Genomic DNA, 6,000 nt, shown 5'->3' with positions numbered 1-6,000 from the left:
CTCACATGGTAAAGCATTAACTTCTGTATTTCGTGGTGTAATTATTCTGAAATGCTTATTGTTATATAGTGTGGTCAAATAACATAAGAGAGAACCAGTCATTACATTTTCTTAGCCATTTTCATAATAGTTTCTGACTTCTTGTTAGCCATGATAAAATTTAACCTAACTCAGCCCTGGCCGGTTGGCTCAGTGGTAGAGCGTCGGCCTGGCGTGCGGAAATCCCGGGTTTGATTCCCGGCCAGGGCACACAGGAGAAGCGCCCATCTGCTTCTCCACCCCTCCCCCTGTCCTTCCTCTCTGTCTCTCTCTTCCCCTCCCGCAGCCAAGGCTCCATTGGAGCAAAAGATGGCCTGGGCGCTGGGGATGGCTCCTTGGCCTCTGCCCCAGGTGCTAGAGTGGCTCTGGTCACGACAGAGCGACGCCCCGATGGGCAGAGCATCGCCCCCTGGTGGGTGTGCCGGGTGGATTCCGGATGGGCGCATGCGGGAGTCTTTCTGACTGCCTCCCCGTTTCCAGCTTCAGAAAAAAAAAAATACAAAAAAAAAATTTAACCTAACTCCTAATAATCTGTCATTACGCAAAATTTTGAATTTAATCTCCGCCTCCTTAATCCAGCAAAAGGTGATCAAATGAGCACTTTCTCCTACCTTGAACTTCCACTGACAGCATATCAAAACATCCTGCAGCCCTCTGAGACCCTGTTTGCCTGTCCGTGAAGGAAGAGCTACATGCCCCCTGAGTCTGCCATTCCTTAGAAACAACATCCTATGAAGCCATGCCTAAAGGAGCTCATTAAACCAGAGCTCAAACAGAATTCGTTTAAGCCTAAAAGGAAGCCAGGCTACATGGAAGAAGAAAGATGTTTAACGTGAAAATCTGACAGCCGGTGACCAAAGATTCTTTTCATCAGTCTTATGGCAATAGCACGGATAAGAAAGATACTTGTAGACTGATTCCATCTGAACTTCACAGTTTCCAAAACCTTCTTTGCAATCACAGAGGTGTCATTCCTTTGTTGGCTGGATCCTAAGTGACATCCTAATTCCCTCTGCAAGTGTCATTGCCCAAAATAGCAACAAAAAGTTTGAATTACTCAAGCAAATCCCCACACAACGTACTCTTGACCGGAAAAACCATTTTCAGTAAACACATTGTTGGTATTGTGTTAGCATTGTTATTCTGAGACCGCTCTGTGTGTGTTGCAGGATAAAGTGAATGAGTGATTACATTGGTATCATGGGGAATTGGAATTTTTCAACATAGAGAAGAGTGACACAGGTGGATACAAGATTGATCCGGTGGGTAAAATCCTGAGAGTCCTAAATTTGAACTAGAAAGATAGTTACAAACTCATGTTATAGTTTTGTTTTTTTTTAAGTGTCTCTGAAGCTGTCCCTTGAAAAGGCCTAAATTAATTCCAGCCCCTTAGTAATGAATGATCTTAGCAGCCAGTTTCTAAAAACCAATTCTCACTAAAAGGAATGGGGACTCCTTAGAGGGGTGGCAGGTCTCCAGAGGGGGCAGAAATTTGCAAGATGAGCTTGGAACAACTTGTCACATCAAAAAGCGAAGACGCTACCAAGGATTCTTAAGATCCTGTCAAAAGGCCACAGCAACAAATCTGACAAAAGCCCGTTGTCCAAAGAGAGGATAATCGAGCAACCAACTCAGGATGATAACTGCAAGGTATTAAAACCCACCAACTCTGTTTAAATCCATGAGAGTTCATATGAAACTTAAAATGAAACTCATTGGTTAGCTTTGAAATATGCTAGGAGACCAGCTCCTTGCTTCTAACATTGCTAAATAAAAAGCAAGAATAAAGAAAGCCCTTATCTGGCTTTTCTATGTGAACTGTCCTTTGGGGTCAATCAGTTGGTGAGGGTAAGTTATCTTTATCAATAAAAAATTAAGATAGAACGATAAAATTAGAATGCCACCATTTTCAACCCCAAATTAAAAAATGGATCCGGGCAATGATCACTACTGGCTGCTAATATCAAACAAGAGAAACAACCAGACTTTTTTTTTGACTCTCGCTAGAACGTATCATCACCATTAAAAAGTCTGAACCTGCATTAAGCCTGGAGATCCAACCAGCCATTTGCAAGAAGTACACAGGAAAGAGGAATGTGTTATCTAACACCAAGGAGACGTCATCACCAAGATCCGGACTTTGGGAAGCTCGGCAGGACAAAGGACCAGGTCTCTTCAACAAATAACTTCCCAGGGAAGAAAACGTGCAAAGGGGACTTACAGACTAAGATAAACTTAAGAGACCCCCATTTGGATCCTAATTTGAATAAACAATCCGTAAAACAATGTATAATATGACTGAGGAAATGTGAACAGATTTCTGATGACATTAAAGAATTTTTGATGAGTATAAAAATGGAGGTGTGATGAGAAATGCTAGTGGTTTTGTAGTTAATCATCTTAAGAGTTTATATAGCTTTTAAAGATACAAACTGCAATCTTTATTGATGAAATAATAGGTCATCAGTTTTATTCAAAATATATAATTCAGGATAGGGGAGGGGAGTCAGGGCAAGGTGAGACAGATGAAACATCGATAATGACTGTGGTTGAGGCTGCGCTAGGTACATGTCCTTCATTACATTGTTCTCGTTTCTGTGTTTGACATTTTCTGTAAGAAAAAAGTTTCTTTCTTTCTCTCTTTCTTTCTTTCTTTCTTTCTTTCTTTCTTTCTTTCTTTCTCTTTCTCTTTCTTCTTTCTTTCTTTTCCTTTCCTTCCCTTTCTCTTCCTTTCTTTTCCTCCCTCCCTCCCTTCGTCCCTCTCTCCCTCCTTCCCTCTCTCTCTCCCTCCCTCCCTCCCTCCCTCCCTCCCTCCCTCCCTCCCTCCCTCCCTCCCTCCCTTCCTCTCTTACCTTCATTCTTTTCCTTTCCCTCTCTCTCTCTTTCCTTTTTAATGGAACAAACAGCAATTTCAAGGGTGCTTAGTTTCTGCTTTCTGACCTGACACTAAGCACCTTGAATGACCCACTAAGTACCTCCCAATACTCCAGTCAATTAATACCATCTGAAATTTCATTCACAACTCTCAGCAAGTTGACATTCCTACAGTGTGATGAACTACCGCCATGCCTTCTTATACAAAGCTTCTTTGACCTAATGAAATGCACCCGATCAAAGACACCTTGCAAAGGACACACACACACACACACACACACACACACACACACACTAGGACAGGGGGCAGGGAAGAAGGATATAGTGACAATTCTTGGAACCCAACTCCCTTCCTCTACTGTAAAACTGTGAGAGCTCAACGTTCCCTCCTTTGGGAGTCTTCACTGCCAGAGACAGGAACGCGTGCATCCTAGAGTATTTCCGAGAGGTTAAATCCATCCTTGGACTTGGGTGTGTCAGAGGAGGCATGGCGGCACCCGCAGCAATGGTCCACCCTCAGCCTATGTAGGAACTTTTCTTCTGACCATTTTTTCTCTTCCTCTCACCCCTGTTTGGTTTCCCATGAGTGGTTCGGTTCTGCCTATGGTGAATGGCGACATAACGGTCACTTCCGCCAGGAACCGGACATTGTTCCCACGGCCAAGTGTTTGCATCAGAACTGCCCCCGTTCCTGCCAAGGGCCGCTGTCTTGATGACAGCTTGCTACCTGTGCAGCTGTTCTATTTACATAGTTTGCAACAAAGAATCAAATGAACAGTCTCATTTATCTTAAGCTATTTTCAATTATTACAGGGTAACAGGGTATATTGATAAGATAAAGTCAGATAGACATTCATCTTATTTTAAAGGGCAAATATCACTGACTCATACAGGCAGGAAACAAGTTAAGTGTGTTCCCCTCCAGTTCTTTGTGATCACCGACTTCATTTTCTGCTGGGAAGTGGGAGAGGAGGGGGAGGTCTGGCTTGCCTAACGGGTGGTCAAACGTGAGTGAGCTCACGAGGGCTGAATGCGCTGGGTACGCGGTCCCCAGACAGCAAAAACACAGTGACAAAAGACTTGATGGGGAAAACCGGTGGAATGAGATATATGTTAGATAACAGTATTGTGCCAGTGTTTACTCTTCTGATTCTGGGGTTGTATATTAGTATACAGAGAGAGACAAAACAGTAACAATTAGTGAACCTAGGTGAAAGGTATGCAGTGGCTCTTTGTATGATTTTTGCAATTTTTCCATAAGCTTGAAGTTTCATATTTTAAAAATATGAAATTCTAAGAAATGAGGAGGAATCTGAGAGCCAGGCCCCACGGGCACTTGATTCCTTGTGCGGCCCCCTAGTGCCACACTGCCTCCCACCTGTGAGCACTGCAGGGGCGGGGGGGGGGGGGCAGGCAGTGAGCCTGGGGCTCCGGGAGAGGGGACACAGGGCGGGCGAGGAAACACGGGGCGGGCGGGGGGCCGCATCAACAGTGAGAGCCGGCCGCCCGCACTCTCCACGGCCAGATGCCTGAGGGCTTTTATTACCGAAGCAAAATAACAGCAATCAGAACAAAACAAATACTCTGTACGGTTTAATCTTTATTTTTACAGGACTGAGCGGGAGCCGGGAGGTCTGGAACGATGGGGTCTTTTGGGGAGCTTTGTGTTTATTAAAATGGCCTGGACACTGGTTCTTATTATTCTTTCTCTCCCTTTGAAACGGGACTGGAAAGGCTGATGCATGGGTGGGGGCCTGGTCCAGATGCGCGAAGCTACGGGCTTTCAGACCCCGTTGTGTCCAATACCAAGACGTACTCCTGCCTGACCCGTGGTGGTGCAATGGGTAAGGTCGCCAGTTCAAAACCACGGGCTTGCCTGGTTAAGGCACGTATGGGAGTTGATGCTTCCTGCTCCTCCCCCCCTTCACGCACCCTCTCTCTCTCTCTAAATGAATAAATAAAATTAAAACTAAAGACATACTCCTGCAATTCAGTGCCTGGAGGGTCTAGCCCCCCCCCACCAAGAAGGGCTGGGCCACGTAGAACACAGGACCTTTGGTCATGCCAGTAAGAGGACAGAGTTTCAATTAGAAAGCTTTGTCTAAGAGAATCTTACAAGGATCATAACTATACTACATGAATCTAGCTCATCCTTCTGTGAAGAGAGGGGGAGTTTCTGCCTTTAGAATCGACCTTTTGTTATTCTGCAAATTCCAGAGTTTTGAAAGTTTGCTTCTTCCAAATACTGAAATGCATCTTCCTGAGACGGCACAGCAGACAACCAGGCTGCTGTGTCATGATACAAGCAGAATTAAAAAACAAACAAACAAACAAACAAAACCTTCGCCTGACCAGGCGGTGGCGCAATGGACAGAGCGTCGGACTGGGATGCGGAGGACCCAGGTTCAAGACCCCGAGGTCACCAGCTTGAGCGCGGGCTCATCTGGTTTGAGCAAAGCTCACCAGCTTGAGCCCAAGGTCGCTGGCTTGAGCAAGGGGTTACTCAGTCTGCTGTAGCTCCACAGTCAAGGCACATATGAGAAGGCAATCAATGAACAACTAAGGTGTCGCAACGAAAAACGAATGATTGATGCTTTTCATCTCTCTCCGTTCCTGTCTGTCTGTCCCTATCTATCCCTCTCTTTGACTCTCTCTCTGTCTCTGTAAAAAAAAAAAAAAAGTTTTAATTGTGATAAAATGCACATGACATAAAATTTAGCATCTTAGCCAATTTTAAGGGTAGGAGTCAGTAGGGTTAGGTATACTCACATTGTTGTACAACCAATTTCCAGAACTGTTTCATCTTGTAAAACTGAAAACTGTCCCCACAAAGCATTTTCCCATCTCTCCCTCCCCCCAGCTCCTGGCAACAGCAACTCCAGTCCATCTCCACGAACTTGACTGCTCTAGGTATGTACGTGGAATCAGACGGCCTCGGTCCCTTTGTAACGAGCTTATTTCCCTCCGCATAATGTTCTTGAGGCTCATGCATGCTGTGACCGCCGCCTAGCACTTCCTTCCTTCCTAGTGAAGGCTGGGTAATATTCTACCTTGTGTATCACGTTTTGTTCATCCGCTTGTCCACAG

This window comes from Saccopteryx leptura, chromosome 13 (assembly GCF_036850995.1).
Source record: "Saccopteryx leptura isolate mSacLep1 chromosome 13, mSacLep1_pri_phased_curated, whole genome shotgun sequence".
Lineage (NCBI taxonomy): Eukaryota > Metazoa > Chordata > Mammalia > Chiroptera > Emballonuridae > Saccopteryx > Saccopteryx leptura.
The sequence above is the reverse complement of the archived record's forward strand: the minus strand, read 5'-3'. Positions refer to the sequence as shown.